This window comes from Saimiri boliviensis, chromosome 6, assembly GCF_048565385.1.
Source record: "Saimiri boliviensis isolate mSaiBol1 chromosome 6, mSaiBol1.pri, whole genome shotgun sequence".
In the NCBI taxonomy this organism is placed as follows: Eukaryota; Metazoa; Chordata; class Mammalia; order Primates; family Cebidae; genus Saimiri; species Saimiri boliviensis.
This window is the reverse complement of record NC_133454.1, coordinates 115,614,389-115,640,680: the sequence shown is the minus strand read 5'-3', so window position 1 is coordinate 115,640,680 and position 26,292 is coordinate 115,614,389. Positions and strand designations below refer to the sequence as shown.

Here is a 26,292-nt window from a genome sequence, read left to right as displayed (position 1 = left end):
CGAGTACATTGGCATGGTCTCAGCTCACTGCAACTTCTGCCTCCCAGGTTCAAGCGATTCTCCTGCCTCGGCCTCCTAAGAAGCTGGGACTACAGACACGTGCCACCATACCTGGTTAATTTTTGTATTTTTAGTAGAGATGGGGTTTCACTATGTTGGCCAGGCTAGTCTCAAACTCCTGACCTCATGATCTGCCCACCTCAGCCTCCAAAGTGCTGGGATTACAGATGTGAGCCACTGCACCTGCCTGACTCTGCTTTTATGTCATGAAAGCAAATAGCCCAAGATCATTTTTTAACCATTAAGTTGGTAGACTATGTCAGTTTTATTTCTTCTTATTAGGACACACTGGTGTATAACCAAATCCTTCAGCCTCGCAGATTGGGATGCTTGTCAAAGCTGAAGAATACCCTCTGGCACCCCTATCTCCTTAGTAGTAGCAACAGAGGCAGCCCTGACCCAGCTGCGTTTTTCTCAGGCTGTCTCAGACAAAGGGCCTGCCTTGCCTTGTTATCTCTTCATCTTAATCAGCTCTGCTCCATTTTCTATCATGTTTTATGTGCAAAAGCCTCCTTGGCTGCCCAACAGGAAAGCTGGGCCGAGGTCCCAGAGTTACTTTGAAAGCCAGGCTGGAACGGGTTTGATGGGAGAAAGTACAGCGGATGTGTTGGGTCTGCAGCCTGCGGTACCTTCAGAGATCCATATCTCTGCACACAGAGACAGTGTGGGGGAGTAGAAAGATCAGGCCGACTGGCCTGGCTTCACAGTCCAGCTGCTTCTCAGCTGCATGACTTTCAGGGAGGTATTTCGCCCTCTGAACCTTACTTTCGTCGCCTGTGAAAGAGGATGACACCACTTGTCTCACAGGGTTGTTGGATTTCGTGTGTAGCATCATTAGCTCTGAGCCTGGAGGATGGAACTCTGGCTATATTTGTTTTCCTGGTGCTCAGGGTGTGGAGTAGTACTAATGAAGAATCAGTATTCTAATCCACGGAATTATAATTCGTATTCTGTCTGCCGTGAAGGTTGGGCTGGGGCATGAAAGGCAGAGCCCAGGAATTGGGTCTGAGGATGGTGCTGATGCTTACCAGCAGTGGCTAATCCCACTTCTTCTGTAAGATTCAATTTCTTTTTCTCTAAGAGGAAAGCTTAATACCTTTCCTGCATCCTGATATTATAGTTATGAAAATGCCTTGTTAACTGTAAAATACTATATCTGTTTCATTTCTTCGTATTAGTACACGCTGGTGTATAATCAAATCCTTCTGAGACCTTGGGCCAGTCATTAAACCCCTCTGGGTATATCCATCAGGGTCCCAGCAGGAAACAGATGGCACATTCAAAATGGGTAATTTGATTAGAATGTAATAATGGGGCTATTTACAAAGATGTATGCACAAAATAGATAGGGCAGTATTTAGTGACCATAAGGAGCCCTTGCTCTCCCTCGGCCTTGAAAGAACAAGAGAGAAGCAGTTCCTTGGACCAGAGATGGCAGCTGCATGGAAAAGGCCACCTGACAAGGGCCATGGCCTTCAGAGAAGGAATGCAGCTCATCCAGGGTGCCCTTGCAGGGAGAGGGATGAGGAAATAATACCCACATCTCGCTCTCCTCCTGCCCTCTCATCTCCGGTTCGTGCTGTCCTTTGGCCTTACCAAACTGGAAGCCAGAGGATAAGGGAACTCCTTGATGCAATCCATACGGGTCACCCTCCCAGGACACAGGACAGGATGGAAAGGGTGGAGAGCAGGTTGGGTGATGGGGGATGGGGAGGAATTGGCAGGTATCCAGTGCCCTGGGCTTTAATGTATTTCACAGTTAGAGGAAAGTGTTGAATGAGATGATGTGTCCTTCTTTCCCACCCACTAACAGATTCTCAGTGCCTTTTCCAAGCTTCAGATCTGGACCTAGGGTTAGACCATAAGCCAGAATCCAACCCCTCTCCTAGGGAGGTCTTTAGTCTTCTTGATTAATTGAAAACAAGGACATCCTTTTCTGGCAGCCCCAAATTTAAATTACCCTCTTTGAGTCCCATACTCAAAGCAGTGGGTAAGCCAGTTACAAAGCGGGTAATTCTTTGGATTACTATGTTTTAGTATTTATTTTTCTCTTTTAATCAAAGTGTGCCAGGTGCATGTCTCAAACAGTAAACAGATGGCCTTCTGCTTTCATTCATTGGGGAAAAAAAGAAAACTAATGTAATGTAGATGTCTCTTTAGGCCTTATCTTTAGAAATAATAAATTGCGTACAAGTGAACACCCCGGAGCAATCTAATTTCTTCCGATACCTTCTAGCTGACAGGCAGTGTGGCTCCCAGGGGAGAAATCAAGGAACTGAGTCATCTTGATCTTGGAGAGACAATCGTTCCCGAGTCCCCTTTTGCACTCCATCCTATTCCAGATGGTTGCAATAAATCACGTGCCTGTAAAAGAAAAGATAAGAGAGGGCTTCTCTAGAAGTTCCCACATGGACAGTACAGGACAATGGTTAAAACCATGGGCTCCAGGCCTGTTACAGTGGCTCACGTCAGTAATTCCAGCACTTTGGGAGGCCAAGGTGGGTGGATCACTTGAGGTTAGGAGTTCGAGATCAGCCTGGCCAACATGGTGAGACCCTGTCTCTACTAAAAAGACAAAAATTAGCTGGGTGTGATAATGGATGCCTATAATCTCAGCTACTCCAGAGGCTGAGGCAGAAAAATTGCTTTAACCTGGGAGGCAGATTGTGCCACTGCACACCAGCCTGGGCGACAGAGTGAGAGTGAGACTCCATCTCAAAAAACCAAACAAAAAACAAAACAAAACAAAAAAGCAGGGGCTATGGAGACAGTAAAATATGGGTTCAAGTCCTTGCTCTGTCACTTACAAAGTTGTCTTTGTGACCTTGAACAAGTGACGTTAAGTTTCAATCTCATCTGTCAAATGAACATCATAATAATACTCTGCCTGCCTCCTCAGGTTATTTCAAGAATTGCATAAAATGGTACATGTCTTTAGCATTCCATAAATGGTAGTGGAGGGGAAGCTGGGAGCTGAGGACACGCTAGGTCTACAATAGTGCCCCCTTGCCTGCCATGGAACTCCAGGGATGCTTCTTCTGTGGCCCTCATTGCTTTCCCTTGCATTTTAGCCATCTGTACTATCCCCCTGTTCTAGACATGTCAGTCAGCACTGGCCACATCTACAGTCCCTTCACTGAGAAGCACTGCCCTTCCCCCACTGCTCTACACCAGGGGTAGTTTTTAGCTCCTTAAGCAAATCATCATAATGAAATACTGTGTTTTATTTATTCCACCATCATGAATACAGGCCAAAGAAAGGCCATCCTGGTTCTATAATGCAGAGAACCTAGGTATTGTACTAGATCGAACCTAGAAGCCTGACTTTTCTTTTTCTTTCTTTCTCTTTTTTTTTTTTTTTTTGAGATGGGGTCTCATTCTGTCACCCAGGTTGAAGCACAGTGGCGCGATCTCTGCTCACTGCAACTTCCACATTACAGGCTCACATGAGACCCCACATCCTCCCACCTCAGCTCCCCAAGTAGCTAGGAACCATAGGCACACAGGCACACTAGCACACATGCCTGGCTATTTTTTTTTTTTTTTTTTTTTTTTTTGAGATGGAGTCTCACTCTGTCATCCAGGCTGGAGTGCAGTGGCGTGATCTCGGCTCACTGCAACCTCCACTTCTTGGGTTCAAGCTATTCTCCTGCCCCAGCCTCCAAATAGTAATGCCATTGCACCCAGCTGGCATCAGTAATATCATGCTGGTATCTTTAACCTTTATTTTGGCAATGATGCCCCTGTAAAACACCAGACAAACCCTTAACAAGCTAGCATGGGCTGGGCACAGTGGCTCACGCCTGTAATCCCAGCACTTTGGGAGGCTGAGGCGGGTGGATCATGAGGTCAAGAGATCAAGACCATCCTGGCCAACATGGTGAAACCTCATGTCTACTAAAAATACAAATAATTAGCTGGGCATGGTGGCACGCACCTGTAGTCCCAGCTACTCAGGAGGCTGAGGCAGGAGAATTGCTTGAACCCAGGAGGTGGAGGTTGCAGTGAGCCGAGATTGTGCCACTGCACCACTCCAGCCTGGTGACAGAGTGAGGCTCTGCCTCAAAAAAAAAAAAAAAAAAACAAGCTAGTATGATGAGTCTGGGGAATTTGTATACAAGGCCGTGTCCATCCATGGGAGGATATAGTGTTGGAGGAAGCCCCAGGGATAGTCAGTCAAATGGCTGAGGATTCTCTTGCAATGAGGATATTACTGATGAGAAAATTTTGAAAGCTTTAGGGAAAACCCTCCCTCAATGATAGAACGCTTCCAATACATCTGAATGAAGTTGGAAATGTGCATGTCATGTCCTGATGGGAGCTCATCTTTGCATGCATAAAGTCAGGTAGGCACATTGATCCAGAAGCATTCCCTGAATGTAGCTAAAACTCCAAAAACTCAAGGGTCCGTGTCCTTTTTTTCAAATTGCTTCACTATCGGCTGCTACTGCTCTGGTCTGTTCAAATAATGCCCCCTTGATTTGAAAGAAGGAAGTATGTATTTCATTTATAAAGTCAATAAATTTATTCTGAGTGATAATATGTTGCAGATGCTGTTGATTCAGTAGTGAATAAGCACCATCTCATCCATGAAGGCGTTTCTGCAGTTCTACAATAGTAATGAGAGCTGTTTGCTGTTGATACATGATCATCCATTTACACTTCACCATAATTCTGGGGTAGGCTGGGCAGATCTTATAATCTCCATATTACAAATGAAAAGCCTGAAGATGAGAGAAGTTATGGTTTTTTTCTGAAGTTTCACAACTTGTAATTAATAGATGTGAGGTTTTCTTTGTTTTTGTTTTTGTTTTTGTTTTTCTGAGACAGGATCGTGCTCTGTGGCCCAGGCTGGAGTGCAGTGGTGCGATCTCAGCTCACTACAGCCTCTGCCTCCTGGGCTCAAGTTATCCTCCCACTTCAGCCTCCCAAGTAACTGGGACCACAGGTGCACACCACCAAAGTGGCTAATTTTTGTATTTTTTGTAGAGATGGGTTTTTTCCATGTTGCCCAGGCTGGTCTCGAACTCCTAAGCTCAAGTGATCACCCACCTCAGCCTCCCAAAGTGCTAGGATTATAGGTGTGAGCCACTGTACCCACGCGGTCAGATGTGAGATTTGAGACTGCTTAATCCAAGGGCCCTTTTATGGAGTTGTGTGCTCTGTTGTCTTATTTCAGATCTGGTATTTCTTGGAGATGCCTAGTTTTCTGCTTGTGGTATTACAGAGTAAGGGTTAGCAACCTATTACCTGTGGGCCAAACCTGGTGCCATCTGCTTTTGTTTGTTTGTTTTTTGAGACAGGGTCTCACTCTTTTGCCCGGGCTGGAGTGAAGTGGCATGATCACTGGCTCACAGCAGTTTCAACATCCTGGGATAAAGTGATCTTCCCATCTCAGCCTTCTGAGACAGGCGTGCACCACCATGCACAGCTGATTTTTGCATTTTTTTGTAGAGATAGAGTTTCACCATGTTGCCCAGGCTCATTTCAAACTTCTGGACTCAAGTAATCTGCCCTTCTCAGCTTCCTAAAGTGTTGAGATTACAGGTGCAAGCAACGGTGCCCAGCCTGCTGCCACCTGTTTTTGCAAATAAGATTTTATTAGTGTAATATTGGGGTTCAGGGGTTCAGGGGAGCCCTCAGTTCCCCTGAGAGGACTTTTCTCCAGGTTCTTGGTCTATCACTCCCTAAGAATGGGAGAGGAGACCACCGTACAGTGCCCAGTAAATGCCAGACTCAAAAGTGTTTGTAGAAAGTGATTTATTTAGGTAGAGAGAGAAGAAGGAGAAAGAAAACAGCTAATTCTCACACGGAGTGAGAGAATCCAGATAGGTGGAATCCAGGAGAGGAAAGCAGCTTCCACACTGAGTGGAAGGGAAAAGAGAGAGAGATGGAGTTTAGGAGGGGAAGACAGGCTTCCATGAGAGAGCATGGAAGGAGACTCCAGAGGGGAAATCCAGGAGAGAGAAAGGCGGCTTCCATGAAGGGAGTGTTGGTGGAAGGAGACTCAAACATGGAGTCCAAAAGGTTGCAGAAGAAGGGGACTTTTAACCTGGGAGGAACCCCCATCTTCTCCAAGACCTCTGGCCAATGAAAGGATTTCCTTAGATCTTCCGCTGCAGTGATTGACTTTTTGATTCTTCCCACGCCCATGAAAATTAAAACAGAGACCGTTAAATCTCCCGGATGGAGAGGGATGGGAGGGGGCATGGCGCTGGGAAGTTCTTGCCCTTAAAACTAACGCCCCCTTGTGGACCTGGAAAGAGAACACATTCCCTCACTAGGACACAGCCACTCGCTCATTTATGTCTGCGATGGTTTTGTACTACAACAGCAAAGCTGAGCAGCTGTGATCCAGACTATATGCCCCACAAAGCCCAGAATATTAGTTCTGGCCTTTTATAGAGTTTGCTGACCCCTGGTCCACAATGTAAACTTAACTTGCCTTCCCCTTGATTTCTCCCTTTGTTTAGGATTATGGGTCAGTCTGAGACCAGGATCAGAGTTCCCTGTGAGGCTATGAGGGATTACAGTTGCACAAATTCTACCTTGCCTAGGGCTTTTCTTCATCTGCTTGACCTCAAAGATTGCCCTGTATCTCCACCTCTTCCGGTATGACTTAGAGAGGGCCCCCGAGAAAAGCATATGACTTCATATCCAAAGGAGGAAGAATGTTCATAAACAACAACTTGATTTGCCGGAAAACTGCCCTCACTGACCCTATCCTATAGCCATGGCACATTCCATTTGCTGTATGTAACATTCAACTCAAGAGGAGGCTGCCCAGGAACTCACTTGGTCTGAAAGCCAAAATGACTCTCTACAAACTCCTGTTTTTCCAATTGTGCTTTTCTAATTGTGCCTGAATTTGAAACACTTTCTCTTTACTTTGCACCACCAATGGGAACCCAAGCGATCCCCACAATTTGCATATTTGAATGGTCAAGGCTTCCAGTCACACTGTCCATGCTTTTTTGCCCAATGTGCCATTTGGGATGCCCTTCCAGCAATTTGTATTTTTTTGTTTTTGAGATGGAGTCTTGCTGTGTCACCCAGGCTGGAATGCAGTGGCACAATCTCAGCTCACTGCAACCTCCACCTCTTGGGTTCAAGAATTCTCGTGTCTCAGCCTCCCGAGTAGCTGGGATTATAGGCGCCCACCATGCCTGACTAATTTTTATATTTTTACTAGAGCCAGGTTTCACCATATTGGTCAGGCTGGTCTCAAACTTCGGACCTCAGGTGATCCACCCACCTTGGCCTCCCAAAGGGCTGGAATTACAGGCATGAGCCACCGTGCCTGGCCACTCCCAGCAATTTGATTCCATTAGTGAGAGCCTCTTCACCTAACATGCTCAGCTCCCAGTAATGAACAAATCCTATCATAGGCCCTAAGTTCTCTCTTTGTTGCTAGGCAAGTCTAATATGGTTTGAGGAGATGAGAGTCATTTAATCGGCTTCACATTGAAAAAGACCTCAAATCCAGGCTTTTGGCATCATCTATAAAAGAACTTATACATAGAGTCACCCTGCTACACTGGTAGGATTAAACTCAATAGTGGACCATGTCACTTAAGAGTCCACTTTAGACTCAATCGATATTGCTGTAGAACTTCTGCAATGGTTTGTGAATATCATTTGACTTGGTCCATTTGGGTTGCTGTAACAAACTACCTTAGACTGGGTAATTTATTAACAACAGAATTTATTGCTCACAGTTGGAGGATGGGAAGGCCAAGATCAAGATGCTGACAGGTTCGGTGTCTGGTGAGGGCTCCCCACTTCAAAGATGATATCTTTTTGTGGCATCTTCACATGATGGAAGTGAAAGGCAGGTCCCTGCAATCACTTTTTTTTATTTTTTTGAGACGGAGTCTCGATCTGTCACCCAGGCTGGGAGTACAGTGGTGCGATCTCAGCCCATTGCGATCTACACTTTCTAGGTTCAAGCGATTCTCCTGCTTCAGCCTCCTGAGTTGCTGGGATTACAGACATGTGCCACCACATCCAGCTAATTTTTTTGTATTTTTAGTAGAGACAGGGTTTCACCATGTTAGCCAGACTGGTCTCGAACTCCTGATATCAACTGATAGGCCTGCCTTGGCCTCCTAAAGCACTGGGATTATAGGTGTGAGCCACCACACCTGACCTCAAACGATTTTATAAGAGCACCAATCACATTCATGAGGGCAAAACCCACATGACTTAATCACTTCCCCGAAGGTCCCACCTCTTTTTTTTTTGAGGAGTCTCGCTCTGTCCCCTTGCTGGAGCACAGTGGTGCCATCTCAGCTCACTGCAACCTCTGACTCCCTGGTTCAAGCAATTCTCCTGCCTCAGCTTCCCAGGTAGCTGGAATTACAGGTACGTGCCACCACACCCAGCTAATTTTTGTATTTTCAGTAGAGGTGGGATTTCACCATGTTGGCCAGGATGGTCTCAATCTCCCAACCTCATGTTCTGCCAGCCTCAGCCTCCCAAAGTGCTGAGATTACAGGTTGGAACCACTGTGCCTGGCCTGGCCCCACCTCTTGAGACTATCACATTGGGTATTAGGTTCCAACATATGAATTTTGGAGAAACACCAACATTCAAGCCATAGCAACATTATAAAATTCCGTTTTTACTTTTGTGGTAAAAAATTAATTTGGGCCAGGTGCAGTGGCTCATGCCTGTAATTTCATCACTTTGGGAGGCCGAGATGGGAGTTCAGGAGTTTAAAACAAGCCTGGGCAACATGGTGAGACCCCCATCTCTGCCAAAAAATAAAAAATTAGCCAGACATGGTGGTGTGCACCTGCAGTCCCACTACTCAGGAGGCTGAGTTGGGAGGATCACTTGAGACCAGGAGTTCGAGACCAGCCTGGCCATCATGGTGAAACCCCGTCTCTACTAAAATTACAAAAATTAGCCAGGCATGATGACAGGCGCCTGTAATCACAGCTGCTTGAGAGGCTGAGACAGGAGAATCACTTGAACCCAGGAGGTGAAGATTGCAGTGAGAGGTAGTCAAGCCACTCCACTCCGGCCTGGGCAACCGAACGAGACCCTGTCTCAATAAAAATAAAGTGAGCATTGATCTATCCTAACATCATCCCAAAGTTTGGTCATAATTGGGTATTTTTTATTTATTTATTGTTGTTATTATTTTGAGACAGAGTTTTGCTCTTGTTGCCCAGGCTGGGTTGCAGTGGTGCAATCTCAGCTCACCGCAACCTCCGCCTCCCTGGTTCAAGTGATTCTGCTGCCTCAGCCTCCCAAGTAGCTGGGATTACAGGCACGCACCACCACTCTTGGCTAATTTTCTATTTTTAGTAGAAACAGGGTTTCTCCACGTTGGCTAGGCTGATTTTGAACTCCTGACCTTAGGTGATCCACCCACTTCGGTCTCCCAAAGTGCTGGGATTACAGGCCTGAGCCACCACGCCTGGCCTTAATTGGGTATGTTTTACTTCCCACTACCATGTCTCACATTATTTGTTCATCTCAGGATCCACATAGGCCAATGAGGAGGATCTCCTGCCATTATGGGGCTCATCCCCTCTCTGCATCTCCCTCCTAGAAAAAAAAAAAAAGAGAAAAATTAGCCCTGGAGCAGGACTTACTTAAACTTTTCAGATACGAGGCTACCTGAGAACTATCTACTGCATCAATGGAACCAATATGCAGACTCCATCACACACAGCTGTAACCCAGTATTGCACAGACTCAGATATCATAAGTCAGCAACCAGCAGGATTGTCTGCCAATCACCTATCTAACAAGGCCCAGTGCTGCCTACAAAGCTGATATTAATATATATGGTGTTAACATGTTTGTAGGTATACATACATGCACATGCATATACTCACATATACATATATACACATAAATACACACAGACATATATATAAATGTAATGAATTGAATTATAGCACTGATTTCTGAAATTGCACTTCCAGTTTCAGGTAATAGAGATGAAAGCTACTGCATCTTTTGACATGATCTGGTGAAAGCCAGAGTCTGAAGGGTCGTTTAGAGTTGGGTATACATTCATTTAATGATTTTTCACGGCTGGTGCGGTAGATCACACCTGTAACCCCAGCACTTTGGGAGGCCGAGGCGGGTGGATCACCTGAGGTAAGGAGTTTGAGACCAGCCTGGCCAATGTAGTAAAACCTGTCTCTACTAAAAATACAAAAATTATCAGGGCATGGTGGTGGGCACCTATAATCCCAGCTATTCAGGAAGCTGAAGCAGAAGAACTGCTTGAACACGGGAGGCAGAGGTTGCAATGAGCTGAGAGCACACCATTGCACTCCAGCCTGGCCGACAAGCAAAACTCCGTCTCATAAATAAATAAATAAAAATTTTCATTGGACTGCCTAAACATCCAAGACTGAAAGAGCTGAATAAGGTGGCTCTGCCTATGCGGGAGTCACAGAGCAGTGGCAGAGACCAACTCCAATATAAGTCAGACCACGAAAGTGCTGTTCTAGTGATATAAACCAGGCCTTGCTGTATCTCCAAGAAAGAAGCAATGCATTGAAACTGGAAGAAGACTTCTAGAAAAATTAATATCGGGGATAAGCCTTGAAGAATGAGAAGATTTTGAGAGACAAAGAAGAGGGAAAAGGTTTTCTGTTCAATTTAATACTCTTTGATCACCTACTTTCTACTAAAAACACAAAACTCTATGCCTTCCTTGAATAGATGCTCAGCTTTTGTGACATTATTATGATGCTAGGTGCAAACAGATCCAGCCCTAGCCATATGACATCTTTGTTCAATTAGAAAAGGTATCTACCAGGCGTGGTGGCTCATGCCTGTAATCCTAGTACTTTGGGAGGCTGAGGCAGCAGAATCACTTAAGGCCAAGAGTTCAAGATCCTGGGCAACATAGCAAGACCTTGTCTCTAAAAAAATTTTTTTTAATAAAAAATAACAACAGACTGGGCGCGGTGGCTCATGCCTGTACTCCCAGCACTTTGGGAGGCCAAGGTGGGCAGATCACAAGGTCAGGAGATCAAGACTATCTTGGCCAACATGATGAAACCCCATGTCTACTGAAAATACAAAAAAACCAAAGCAATAATTAGCTGGGCACAGTGGTGCACATGTGTTGTCCAGGAGTCCAGAGAGGTCAAGGCTGCAATGAGCTATGATTGTACCACTGCAATCCATTCTGGCTTGGTGGTACAGCGAGACCTTGTCTCTTAAATATATTTATCTTTCCCTCTAGTCATTCATTCATTCTTTCTTTTTTTTAGATAGAGTCTTGCTCTGTCACCCAGGTGGCTGGAGTGTAGTGGCGTGATCTCAGGTCACTGCAACTTCTACTTCCTAGGTTCAAGCAATTATCCTGCCTCAGTCTCCCAAGTAGCTGGGATTAGAGGAACCTGGCTAATTTTTTATATTTTTAGTAGAGACAGAGTTTCACCATGTTGGCCAGGCTGGTCTCGAACTCCTGACCTCAAATGATCTGCCCTCCTCAGCTTCCCAAAGTACTGGGATTACAGGTGTGAGTCACTCTGACTGGCCTTTCTCTAGACTTTCAGAAGCCAAAATCAGGGCTTATACTTGGTGAATCAGGCTATATTTTAGCTCCATTTACAGCCCAACTTACCTCCCATGATAAGCTTCTTTGTACATGAATAACCTGCTCAACTGTATGTAGTAACCGTGAGTGCAGGAAACATAGATAAATAAGACGTGGTTTTTACCTTCGAGGAGCTCAACTGGTCAAGGAAATAAATATGGAAATGTATATGATATCATATGACATAATAGAGGTGTGTTTGAACATTATAGGAGTTAGCATTGAGATGGAAATGTCACCAAAAATAAGGAAGCATGAAAATTTGAATACCTTTGAGCAGAAAGGAGCAAGTGGCCTTTTTTCTCCACCACAGTGGTTCCTAAGTCTACAGAGTCGTCAGAATCATTTGGTGAGCACTTAAAAAATTTCAGACCCCTTGGCTGGGCACAGTGGCTCACACCTGTAATCCCAGCTCTTTGGAAGGCTGAGGCAGGTGAATCACCTGAGGTTAGAAGTTCAAGGCCAGCCTGACTATCATGGTGAAACCCCATCTCTACTAAAAATACAAAATTAGCTGGTATGGTGGCACATGCCTATAATCCCAGCTACTTGGGAGGCTGAGGCAGGAGAATCACTTGAACCCAGGAGGCAGAGGTTGCAGTGAGCCAAGATCATGCTGTTGCATTCCAGCCTGAGCAACAAGAGCAAAACTCCCATCTCAAAAAAAAAAAAAAAAAAAAAATTACAGACCCCTGCCCTCCAAGCATATCCCAGAGTAGGTCTGAGGTGGAGACTAGGAAGCAGCATCATAATAAGAAGTTCCTCCAGGTGATTCCATTGACTTTTGGGGTTAGGAACCACAGGTGTGGACCAAGCCCCCACCCCAGCCTCTACTCCCTCAGCACCCACTTTCTCTTGGTGAGATAATAGTGTTCAGTACTTTCTCCCTAGAATAAAAAGGAAATGAAAGTTCTGTGGTCTCTAAAGCTGACTGCCCAAGTGAAATTTCAGTTCTGCTTTAGAAAGACAAAAGACACTGAGACCTGAGATGACCAACACATCCAAGTGGCAGGTTACATGGGGTCAGATGAGCATCTTGCATCCACTGATGCACGGATACAAAGAGAGGAAGGTGAAGCCTGGCCAGGACAATGGCCCATGAGCAGGAATTCTAATAACAAACCCTCAGAGGAAACCAGTCTTGTGTCTGTGAACTGGACTATGATGCTCATGCCCACCAAAGGCTCTTCCTGATTTCCTTGATTATGACTTTGGGATGTGTATTTGGGGAATTAAGTGCTGGCTTATTCACTTGAAGGATGAAGTATGTTCTTAGGCACCAGTGTGGCTTGCAGCAGAGTCTTCCTATCCATGAACATGGACTATCTCTCCATCTACTGTGCTCCTTTGATTTCTTTCATGAGAGTTCTGTAGTTTTTCTCATGTAGTTTTTTTTCTTTTCTTTTCTTTTTCTTTTTTTTTTTTTTTTTTTTTTTTTTTTGAGATGGAATCTTGCTCACATTGGAGTGCAGTGGCATGATTTCAGCTCATTGCAACTTCTGCCTCCTGGCTTCAAGTGATTTTCCTGTCTTGGCCTTCCAAGTAGCTGGTATTTCAGGTGCCTGCCACTACATCCAGCTAATTTTTGTATTTTCTTTTTTTTTTTTTTTTTTTAAAGATGGGGTATCACCATGATGGCCAGGCTGGCCTTGAACTCCTGACCTCAGGTGATCCACTCACCTTGGCCTCCCAAAGTGCTAGGATTACAGGTGTGAGCCACCACGCCTGGCCAGTTTTTGTATTTTCAGTAAAGACGGGGTTTCTGCATGTTTGCCAGGCTAGTCTCAAACTCTTGACCTCAGGTGATCCACTCATCCCGGTCTCCCAAAGTGTTGGGATTACAGGCATGAAGCACCACACCCAGCTCTCATGTAGATCTTGTACATACTTTGTTAGATTTATACCTAAGGATCTCATTTTTGAGGTGCTAGTGTAAATGGTAATGTGTTTTTAATTTCAAATTCCATTTGTTGGCTGGATGGCAATGTGATTCTCCTGCCTTGGCTTTCCAAAGGGCTGGGATTACAGGAAGTCATGAGCCCAGGAGTCTGAGACCAGTCTGAACAACATGGTGAGACATCATCTCTACAAAAAATTAAAGCATTAGCCAGGCATGGTGGCATGTGCCAATAGTCCCAACTACTCAGGAGGCTGAGCTAGGATGGCTTGAACCAGGAGGTCAAGGTTGCAGTGGGCCACATTCATGCCACTGCACTCCAGCCTGAGTGACAAAGCAAGACCCTGTCTCAAAAAAAAAATTCACTCGTCCATTGCTGCTATATAGGAAAGTGATTGGCTTTTGTTTTTAACCTTGTATCCTGCAATACTGTTCTAATCACTTGTTAATTCCAGGAGGTTTTTGTTGTTGTTGATTCTTTTGAATTTTCTACATAAACAATCATGTCATTTTTTTTAGGAGAGGGTTTATCTTTTTTATTAATGTCTCAAAGAGGTTTCCAATGCAAACAAGTTTAAAAATAATTAATATAGGCTTTATCCAAGAAGGATTTGCTTTAAACTTTTAACCTCAGCCTAGAGAGAAAACCACATACAAGTAAGGAATGCAGCAGTTCATATCAGGAAATAATAATAACACTAATACTTCAGTAATTACTCTTTTCCTCTGTGCTGATTGAGATATAGATCTGGCTTTTGCGAAACCAAAAAAAAAAAAAAAAAAGAAAGAAACCCCAGTGATTTGTGCTGAGACCAAGAGGATGCATCTGTTTCCTGAATCAACCAGATCAAATGAACATTGGATCAAAAGCTGCCAATGCTGAGACATTTTCTTTCAGAGAAAGATGAAGCAGTTATGCCTAAGAGACAGGGGGAAAGAGTAAACCCAGGCAAGAGGAGAAATATAAGCTCTGGTTCGGGATGATGCCAGTGGATTCCTTGACATGGTGCCTTCTCCAGACTAAAGATCATCCACACAGGTAGTTTTTCTAAAATAGCTGCATGCTAACTCCTCTCTGAAATAGTTATGCAATGGAGTCTGGCTCAGTCTGCAAGAGCTGCATTGTATCTTGCCACCCACTCCTGCGTCTTACCCAGTCTTCCACGTACCTGCCATGTTTAATTCTTGGTCATGTTGTCAGTTCCCATGGCATCTTTGCATTTGCTGTTCCCTGAGCATTTGCTATTTCCTCTGCTTGAAATACCCTTCACTCCCTTTTCCCCTGGCTATCTCCTCTTCAGCCCAAGGGACATCTCTTCTAAGAAGCTTTCTGTAACCCCTTAGGGAAAATTAAGTGTGTGTGTGTGTGTGTGTGTGTGTGTACACACATATACATATATACACATACATGGACACACACACGTACACACACACACACACACACACACACACATATATATATATATATGTATTTTTTTTTACGTCAGAATCTCTGTCACCAGGCTGGAGTGCAGTGGTGCAATCTCAGCTCACTGCATTCTCTACCTCCTGGGTTCAAGAGATTCTCTTGCCTGAGCCTGCCTAGTAGCTGGGACTACAGGTGCGTGCCACCACGCCCAGCTAAGTTTTGTATTTTTTCATAGAAACGGGGTTTCACCATGTTGACCAGGATGATCTTGATTTCTTAACCTTGTGATCCGTCTGCCTTGGCCTCCCAAAGTGCTGAGATTAGAGGCATGAGCCACCGTGCCTGGCCTCATTTTATTTTTCATTGACAAATAATGATTGTATCTATTTATGGAGTACAATGTGATGTTTTGCTATATGTTCACACTGTGGAATGATTCAATCCTGCTACTCAACAAATTTATCACCTCATATACCAATCATTTTTTTTGTGGTGAAAACATTTAAAATCCATTCTTCTATAAATCGACATTTTTAAGGACTAGAAGAGCTGCTGTCTTTCCTGGAAGCAGGGAGGAGCTATGCAGAGCAATTAGCGATGTTAGAATTCGATGAGTCTTTTTTTCATGTTAGAATGGCATAAGATCATAAGTTTTGAGATTTAAAAGGGACTTTGAAGACCCTTTAAGAATCCAAGCTCTCACTCTACCCATATCCTGATTTGATTCACATCTCTTGGCATTATATCCCTGGAGAGCACAGGTGGAATCCAACCCAAAATAGGCTTTCTCAGAAGGGTTTTGTCCTGTAAATATCTGTTTTTTTGTTTTTTTTTTTTTTTTTTTTGAGACAGAGTTTCGCTCTTGTTACCCAGGCTGGAGTGCAATGGCACAATCTCGGCTCACCGCAACCTCCGCCTCCTGGGTTCAGGCAATTCTCCTTCCTCAGCTTCCTGAGTAGCTGGGATTACAGGCACGCACCACCATGCCCAGCTAATTTTTTGCATTTTTAGTAGAGACAGGGTTTCACCATGTTGACCAGGATGGTCTCGATCTCTTGACCTCGTGATCCACCCGCCTCGGCCTCCCAAAGTGCTGGGATTACAGGCTTGAGCCACCGCGCCCGGCCTGTCCTGTAAATATCTTCCCCAAGGATCCTGCGGTCTAAACACCTTCATTTGAGGAAGATATCTAAATACATGGTCCCCACCGACGTGTTCAGTGCTTTATGGTTTATAAAATGTGTCCTCACAGTTTCTAACTCAATAAGGGGTAGTACACTGGCTTAAAGGTCATTCATCAAGGATAATTTGTCCAGGTCACTAGACTGTTAATGGTGGAACTTTGGCCAGAACTCCTGGTGGAATGCACTTTCTCCCTCACCCTGAAACTTTCTTACTGAAAATTATTCCAAAATGCCACAACTTGTACAATTTTGAGCAGAAGTGATGGCCATATCCAGGAATAATATAGAAGTTAAAGATTCCAACGTTTTGGCCAGGCATGGTGGCTCATGCCTGTAATCCCAGCACTTTGGGAGGCTGAGGTGGGCAGATCACAAGGTCAGGAGATCAAGACTATCCTGGCCAACATGGTGAAACCTGTCTCTATTAAAATACAAAAAAAAAAAAAAAAAAAAAAAAAAAATTAGTCAGCGTAATCTGTAGTCCCAGCTCCTCGGGAGGCTAAAGCAGGGAAATCGCTTGAACCTGGGAGGTAGAGATTGCAGTGAGCTGAGATCTTGCCACTGCACTCCAGTCCTGTGATAGAGCAAGACTCTGTCTCAAAAAAGAAAAAAGAAAAATTCCGATGTTTTACAATGAAACTAACAAATCGTTTCATGAAGTGGGCGCAATCCATACAGCCCTCAAGGACATGTTAGAGATGTTTTAGAGCTGAGGATAAACTGGCCACACCAAAGCCAGTGATGTTCTGCCTCACTTCAAAGCACTTCAGAGCCATGCTTCACAGGGCGGGATTTATTGTAAGTAGTGCTTCTCAAACATCGATATGTATAGCGGCATCTCAGTATCCTGGTAAATGCAGATTCTGATTCACCAGGTCTTCGGGAGAGCCTCGGATTATGTGTTTCTAACAAGCTTCCATGATTTACCAAGGCTGCTGGTCCATGGACCACACCATGAGCAGCAAATTGTAAGGAAAGAACATCAGAATTGGAAGCAAAAGACTTAGACCCAAGTTTCAGCTGTGTATTGATGAGCCATGTGAACTTGGTCAGAGCTCACTCTGAGTCTGTTTCCTTACCTGTAAAATGAGGTTATAATCATATCTCTATATGCCCCAAGATCCTTGAGACTGTTGTCCACCGTTCTTTTCCTAGCACACCATCCCAAACATGTGTACAGATGTATGTATGGGAGCATTTTTAAGCAAACATGTTCACAATACTATTTTTTTCTTTTTCTTTTCTTTTTTTGAGAGTCTCACTGTGTCACCCAGGCTGGAGTGCAGTGGTGTGATCTTGGCTCACCGTAACCTCCACCTCTTAGGTTCAATTGATTCTTATGCCTCAGCCTCCCAAGTAACTGAAAACTACAGGTGTGTGCCAACATGCCTGGCTAATTGTTTTGTTTGTTTTTTGTTTTTTGTTTTGTTGTGTTTTTTTTTGAGACGGAGTTTCACTCTTGTTACCCAGGCTGGAGTGCAATGGCGCGATCTCGGCTCACCGCAACCTCCGCCTCCTGGGCTCAGGCAATTTTCCTGCCTCAGCCTCCTGAGTAGCTGGGATTACAGGCACGCGCCACCATGCCCAGCTAATTTTTTGTATTTTTAGTAGAGATGGGGTTTCACCATGTTGACCAGGATGGTCTCGATCTTTCGACCTCGTGATCCACCCGCCTCGGCCTCCCAAAGTGCTGGGATTACAGGCTTGAGCCACCGCGCCCGGCCTAATTGTTTTATTTTTAGTAGAGACAGGGTTTCACCATGTTGTCCAGGATGGTCTCGAACTCCCAGCCTTAGGTGATCCACCTGCCTCAGCCTCCCAAAGTGCTGGGATTACAGGCATGAGCCACTGCACCCAGCCCTCAATGCTTTTTGTAATAGTGAAAAAAGAGAAACAACCTAAATAGCCAAGATCAGGAAAACATTTTCTTTCTTTCTTTTTGTTTTTTTCCATTCACCATGGATTCAGAAGGTAAAACATTTTAGTAAGCTAAAATATATCCATTAAGTTGAATATTAGGCAGTCATTTCAAATACACAGAGTATTAGGAATATACGGAATTTTAAGCAGCCATTTAAAATCATGTCTAAGGAGAAGTACATTGAAAAATGTTCATATGATAACAAAAAAATTTTTTTTCCCACCATCTGAATTCCAGATAACAAAAAATTTTTAAGCCAAAATACAAAATTGGCTGTATCCATAGAATAACCACCACACTAAATATATAAAATCCCTGCCCTGGCTGACTCACAGGAACACTGAGAATAAAATGAGACATTAATTATTACTATTTTTTTTTTTTTTTGAGATGGAGTCTCACTGTGTCACCCAGGCTGGAGTGTGGTCGCCTGATCTCAGCTCACTGCAACCTCCGACTCCCGAGTTCTCCTGCCTCAGCCTCCTGAATAGCTGGGATTACAGGTGCTCACCACTAGGCCTGGCTAATTTCTTGTATTTTTAGTAGAAACAGAGTTTTACCATTTTAGCCAGGCTGGTCTTGAACTCCTGACCTCAGGTGACCCACCCACCTCAGCCTCCCAAAGTGCTGAGATTACAGAAGTGAGCCACCATGCCTGGCAATTTTTTTTTTTTTTTTTTTTTTTTTTTTTTGAGACAAAGTCTCACTCTGTTGCCCAACCTGGAGTGCAATGATGTGATAGCTCACTGCAACCTCTGCTTCCGGGTTCAAGCAATTCTCCTGCCTCAGCTTCTCAAGTAGCTAGGACTACTTGTGCACACCACCACACCCAGCTAAGTGTGTGTGTGTGTGTGTGTGTGTGTGTGTGTGTGTGTGTTTTTAATAGAGAGGGGGTTTCAGCATGTTGACCAGGTTAGTCTCAAACTCCTGACCTCAAGTCATCCACCTGCCTCTGCCTCCTAAAGTGCTGAGATTATGGACATGAGCTACCGTGCCTGGCTGATAAATTAATTTGTAATTTACTATATAACTATGAAGCATCACTACAATTATTTTCTAATGGTGTTGAGAAAATCCAGGTCAGGTTTTGTCTCGTGCTGTGGCGGGCTGCCCTAATTCTGCAACATAACATTTCCTAGAAGGGCTGCCGCCTTCTTAGCAGGAAGAATCCATTCTGACTACGCTTGAAAATATGGATTCAAGAATGTCAGCTAAAAATGTCTCAATTATCTGAGAGCGCATTTATAACTGCAAAACAAACAAAAAAATGTCTCAATTAAGGACTTTCAAGAAAATAAAACTATGTTTCCTACTTCTGTTGTTACCCTTTAGGAAGAGAAAGAAGGGGATGATTTTTAAACAAGTTTTCTGGACAAACTATTTAAAAGGAAAAAATTGAAGAGTAGAGGTGATTTTAAGATCAGGTAGTCTTGAGTTTGAGTTTCCAATTTGACAGTTATTGGTTGTGGAACTTTGAACACCGCAAACACCGGTTTCTCTGAGCTTCAATTTCCAAATCTGTAAAACGACTCTGCTAGTATTTATCTCTTAAGGTTGTTTGAGGATGAAATGAAATAATTATAAGTGAAATTGATGAAATAAATAATTATAATGAAAAGTACTGAGTATAGTGTCTGGTACACAGTAGATTCTCTCTCTCTCTCTCTCTCTCTCTCTCTCTCTCTCTCTCTCTATATATATATATATATATATATATATATATATATTTATACAACAGCCTGTGTGTGTGTGTGTGTGTATATATATATATATCCCTTTAAATTATTTTAAAGGGTGCAATCCGGTGCCACTTCCTACACTGCTGTGCAACCATTACCACTGTCTAGCTCTAGAATGTTTTCATTGCCCCAAAGGAAACTCCATAGCCATTAGGCAGTGACTCCCTATTCTCCACTTCCCCCAGCCCCTAGCGAATCTGCTTCTCTCTATGGATTTGCTTATTCTGGACATTTCAGACATACATATATTGTGTGATACGTAGAGTCATACAATATGTAGCCTTTTGTTCTGGCTTCCTTCACTTAACATGTTTTTAAGGTTCATTCAGGTTGTATAATAGCATGTATTATGTATCTTAATTCCGTTTTATGGTTAAATAATATCATTTTTAAAAATTTAAGTATGTATTTATGTATTTATTTAGAGACAGGGTCTTGCTCTGTTGCCCAGGCTGGAGTGCCATGGTGCAATCATTCCTCACTATAACCTCAAACTCCTGGGTGCAAGCAATCTTCCTGCCTCAGCCTCCCAAGTAGCTAAGACTATAGGTATACACCATCACATCTAGCTACCTGCTGGAATTATTCAAACTAGCCAATCCTAAACTGCTTTTTCTTTTTTTTTTTTTCTATTCATATTGAATGTATCCAACTGATCTAAACAGTTTACCCTCCCATGCTTTGCCTTTTCTGCTGAAACCCCAATAACGGCTGTGGCCTATGCCTTCCCCTCACTCCTTTCTGCCTCCTGACCAAACCTGATGTTTCTTCATTTGAGGTCTGCATGTGAGGTTTGGCATGCCCCCTTCTCTCGGGAAATGTAAGTAATAAATTATTCTTTCAATGGCATGGACTTCTCCATGTCATCATGTAGTCACCTTCATAAGTTAAAAAATCCTGCAGGTATAATTGAGATAGTTCTACCCTCTGAACTTCCTAATCAGAGGAAATAATGGATTTCTTTGTTTGTTTGTTTGTTTGTTTGTAGAGATGGGGTCTTGTTTGTTTGTTTGTTTGTAGAAATGGGGTCAAGCTGGTCTCAAACTCCTGGGCTCAAGCGATCCTCCTGTGGGGGCCTCCCAAAGTACTAAGATTACAAGGATCAGTCATCACATTAATCTGAATTTCTTTTTTGACCTAAGCTAATTTGAGGTGAGTTTCTGTCACTTGCAACCTAAAGAATCCAGACTAGGCCGGGCGCGGTGGCTCAAGCCTGTAATCCCAGCACTTTGGGAGGCCGAGGTGGGTGGATCACGAGGTCAAGAGATCGAGACCATCCTGGTCAATATGGTGAAACCCCGTCTCTACTAAAAATACAAAAAAGTAGCTGGGCATGGTGGCACATGCCTGTAATCCCAGCTACTCAGGAGGCTGAGGCAGGAGAATTGCCTGAACCCAGGAGGCGGAGGTTGCGGTGAGCCGAGATCGCGCCATTGCACTCCAGCCTGGGTAACAAGAGCGAAACTCTGTCTCAAAAAAAAAAAAAAAAAAAGAATCCAGACTAATACCTACATATCCCCAGGTTCTATCTCAAACTCTAGAATCTGCACTTTTTTTTTTTTCTTTTAAGATGGAGTCTTGCTCTGTCGCTGATCTCGGCTCACAGCAACCTTCACCTCCCAGGTTCAAGAGATCCTCCTGCCTCAGCCTCCAGAGTAGCTGGGATTACAGACACACATCACCATTCCCACCTAATTAATTTTTTTGTAATTTTAGTAGAGACGGAGTTTCACCATGTTGGCCAGGCTGTTCTCGAACTCCTGACCTCAGGTGCTCTGCCCTCCTCGGCCTCCCACAGTGCTGGGATTACACATGTGAGCCACCATGCCAGCCTAGAATCTGCATCTGAATAAGATAATTCTTCTGTAGCTAACTATGCATAGACCCCAGGGTCGAGTTAGAGAACCTTCGGTGGGGGACGCAAAAGGCCACAACAAGTTAATAAGCATAAGCAGATGGAGTGAAATAAAGATCTGATTTGGGTTTTGGGAAAATCACATCTAGCAGTTGTTTTGGAAGATGGACCAAGAGGGTAAGAGATGAGAGGCCCCTCCCGGGCCTGACCAGGCCACACACAGACTGGTGGTGCAGATTCCTCAAGGTCTTATGCCATTCCCAGGCCACTGGGTGTAAAAGGAAAAGGAAGGGATGTGGGCATTTGCTGACGCCCGGAGCCCGGTCTGCTCCCTTTGTGCTACTTGCCCAAGAGGGCGTACTTTTGGGAAGGGGTGTGTTCTGAAAGCCAGGAGGAAGTCGCCACCCCATTGGAAAGAATCTGCCACCCTGCCTTCCAGCTGAAATATCAGATAGTCTGTTCTTCTCGGGCAGCAGGGAACTGGAATGGCCAACATTTTTTTGTTTTTTTCTTTTCTTTTCTTCTTTTTGAAAGATTGCATGAAAGAACATGATGTTTTAGGTTCACAAAGGGAAAAAAGATAAGGGAAAAGTGGCAAGTTAGAAAGCCCATTGTATATGTTATCTCTGTTATTTTAGAACAAAAAAATAAGTATGACAGAGTTGGATCACAGTTCATGCCAGCCTGGTCCAAAATTGTCACTTTTATCCTTTTTCCTTGGCTTTATATTTTGGCGGAGCGTTTTCCTTCAGAGCTTTCTGGTGCTCAGAACCGCATTGCCTGGCTAAGGAAGAGACTGGGAGGCCAGGGCAGCTTTAGTTCTTAGGAGCAGGCACACATTAGCTAAGCTTGTAAACCCGATTGGATGAAACTGGAATGCCAATGTATTTAACAGTTTACTTTGGTTGTTCGTTTTGTTTTTTGAGACAGAGTCTTGCTGTGTCACCCAGGCTGGAGTGTAGAAGTGTCACCATCTTGACTCACTGCAACCTCTGCCTCCTGGGTTCCAGCTGTTCTGATGCCTCAGCCTCCCTTATAGCTGGGATTACAGGTATGCACCATCACGCTCAGCTGATTTTTGTATTTTTAGTAGAGACAGGGTTTCACCATGTTGGCCAGCCTGGCCTTGAACTCCTGACCTCAAGTGATTCTCCCACCTTGGCCTCCCAAAGTGCTGGGATTTCAGGTATAACAGTAGACTTCAAACTGTAGGCTTTGGCTAGCTGAGCTGGAGCTCAGACACTTAATGTAGCCAAACTCTCCAGGAAATAATCATAATGATGAAAGTAATAATAAGAGCTAACATTTACTGAGCACCTACTATGTGCTAGTCACTGTGCTGAGCACTTACATGAATTTTTTTCACTTAATCTGAAGTAGGTACTTCTGTTTTCCTCATTTACAGATGAGAAAATTGCAGCACAAAAATGGTAAGCCATTTGCCCAAGGCCGTATGTCAACTCCTCATCTGGCCCTCGAACTGGAAGTGAAACTTGTGAACAGAAAGTTGACAGAAAACTTGGATGAGAGACTTTGTGGGCATAAGCAGAGCTGCCCTGGAGTACAAATAGAGCAGATGACATTCTCCCCACCTCCTCTCCCCAAGGCAGGTGGTTTTAGAAGGCTGGAGAGACGGCCTGGGCACGTGCTTTGGCGTTGCCAGGTGGAGTCCCTTCAACTTTGGCCTCCATAAGGTTCTATCAACTGGCTTCATAGGCCAGGGACCTAGACCAATGGAAGCTGAAGCTGAAGAGGACAGTGAGGCAGACTGGCAGGCTTTGAGAATGTGTGTGAGGTCGTGTGTGTGTGTGTGTGTGTGTGTGTGCGTGTGTGTGTGTGTTTGTGTGTAGGTGGGGAGGGCACAGAAGTTATTTGGGAATACTGCGGAAATACTGGTGGTAGATGCTAAGCTCCTTCTTGAGCATATAGCAGTGTAATTTGGTCATACATAACCGATTTCCATTTGCATATTCCAGTTCTTGAAGCCAAATGACGGAGGTGACACTGGGTGACAAGGAACTGCCATGGGGACCCTGAGTGCCCATGTTACCTGAACCAGGGCATCGCTCCCTGAAGGTGGAGCCACAGGGGCTGTCTTACTGTAGTACACTCACCTCACCCTCCACTGCTGTCTCGGAGCATGTATCACTATTGGAGTTGAGTCGTTGTTTGTCAAACCTCTCTCTCCTCTGCTGGACTGTCAGCTCCATGAGGGCAGAAATCACTTCTGTCGGTTCTCTGCTCTAACCTTGGCACCTCACACAAAATCAGAGCATAGCAAACACTCAATAAATAATATTTATTGGTTGGGCACTGTGGCTCATAGCTGTAATCCCAGCTCTTTGGGAGGCTGAGGTAAGAGGATTATTTGAGACCAGCCTGGGTAACATAGAGAGACCCCGTCACTACCAAAAAAATAAATAAAAATTAAAAATTAGGCTGCTGTGCTTATGGAGTAGCTATTCTTTTGTTTATTTACTTCCTTTTTTCTTTTTTTTTCTTGAGATGGAGTTTCACTCTGTCACCCAGGCTGGAGTGCAGTGGTGTGATCTCCACTCATTGCAACCTCCGCTTCCCAGATTCAAGCAGTTCTCCTACCTCAGCGTCACAAGTAGCTGGGACTACAGGCACCCACCACCACGCCCGGCTAATTTTTGTATTTTTAGTAAATACGGGATTTCACCATGTTGGCCAGGCTGGTCTTGAACTCCTGACCTCAGGTGATCCACCTGCCTTTGCCTCCAAAGTGCTGGGATTACAGGCGTGAGCCACCGCACCTGGCCAGCATTGTGTGTGTGTGTGTAGTGAAATGTACATAACAAAACTTAACATTCTTAACCATTTTGAGTGGATGACTCTGCAGCACTAACACATTCGCACTGTTGTGCGACCATCACCACCATCCATCTCCAGAACTTTCTTCATCTTCCCACAGTGAAACTGTACCCATTAAGCACCAGCTCCCTGTCCCACCTCCCTCCCGCTCTTGGCAACCGCCATTTTACTTTCGATCTCTATGCATTTGACTATTCTACGTATCTCATATAAGTGGAATCATACAGTATTGTCTTATTGTGACTACTAGCATACACACAGATTTCAAGGTTCTATTTGGGGTCTCCTTTCCTTCTCCTGATAACTCTCTCTCTCTAAATAATCTGATCAACTTCCAAATTAAATAGCATATATAGGCTTCACGGGCAAGTGGCCTGTGCAGTTACCTGGAGGTCTCTGTGCTTGGTTTGATGACATCCTCTTGACATCTGGAAGTTTTTAATAATTTTTTGACATGAAGATATGTATTTTCATTTTGCACTGGGTCCCACCAATTAGGTAACCAGTCCTGCTCCCAAATGTGTAGCTTTACCCTGGACTATTCTTTTGAGGGCTTGTCAAATATACCCAAATGTCTACTTGGCATCTCCACTTGAATGATTTCAAGACATGCCAGGCTGGGCATGGTGGCTCATGCCTGTAATCCCAGCACTTTGGGAGGCTGAGGTGGGTGGATCACAAAGTCAGGAGTTCGAGACCAGCCTGACCAACATGGTGAAACCCCGTCTCTATTAAAAATACAAAAATTAGCCAAGCATGGTGGTGCACGCCTGTAATCCCAGCTACTCAGGAGGCTGAGGGAGGAGAATCACTTAAACTTGGGAGATGCAGGTTACAGTGAGCTGAGATCGCGCCACTGCACTCCAGCCTGGGTGACAGAGCGAGACTCCATCTCAAAAAAAAAAAAAAGACTTCTACCCAGCTTACATTTATATCCTGGGAGTCACATTCTTGTTTCCAGAGGGGCGACATAACAGGGCTCTGATTCCCTGCACATTTCAGTAGTGGGATATAAGGCCTAAAATTAATGTTAGGTTCTGTCTTGATTTCTAGTAGACGTTGGTGTGGGGGCCTCCACTGGCCTGACTGCAAGTTTCCCTCCCAATCTGCTCCGGTGGATAAGATCCTCTCGCCAGATAACCCTCACTATCAAATGGACTAGGTGCAATTCCTGCTTATTCCTGAGTAGCAGGTTTCAATTCCCATGGAATTATTCAAACAAGCCAATCACAGCCTTCTTAAGAAATCAGGAAGCCCCTCACCCTCTTGATACTGCAAAGCTTGCTCTTTCCAGCCCCTGACAGTTCCCTCTTCCCCCGGGTGTAAACCCCATGTGGCTCTGTGAGAAGCAGAGTCTTCCCCCACCTGAATCTCTGTGACTAATAAACTACTGTGGATCTCATCTGCCCAGTGCTGGGTGTCATGGGTTTGGCCATCCCCATAACTCTAGGGCAAGAATCCCTCCCTCCCCAACAGATAAGTAGGAGGTGATCAAAACAAGTAGTTTAGTTTTCAGAGGGTATATCGGCCAGGTGCAGTGGCTCACGCCTGTAATCTCATCACTTTGGGAGACCAAGGCAGACCAATTGATCACTTGAGGCTGGGAGTTCAAGACCAGCCTGGGCAACGTGGTAAAATCCCGTCTTTTCTAAAAATACAAAAATTAGCCGAGTGTGGTGGTGCATGCCTGCAATCCCAGCTACTCAGAAGGCTGAGGCATGAGAATCACTTGAATCTGGGAGGCAGAGTTTGCAGTGAGCCAAGATTATACCACTGTACTCCAGCCTGGGCGACAGAGTGAGACTCTGTTTCAAA

The 26,292-nt window shown here is 44.4% G+C and overlaps 1 long non-coding RNA gene across 1 annotated transcript; it reads left to right on the top strand.

Moving 5' to 3' along the window:
• The first annotated feature begins 14,390 nt into the window (after nucleotides 1-14,390).
• LOC141584889 (uncharacterized) lies at nucleotides 14,391-26,000 on the top strand. The gene is made up of 3 exons (XR_012518167.1): nucleotides 14,391-14,574; nucleotides 22,573-22,693; nucleotides 23,048-26,000. It is a non-coding gene; the product is annotated as an uncharacterized LOC141584889 (long non-coding RNA).
• The last annotated feature ends 292 nt before the right edge of the window (nucleotides 26,001-26,292 follow it).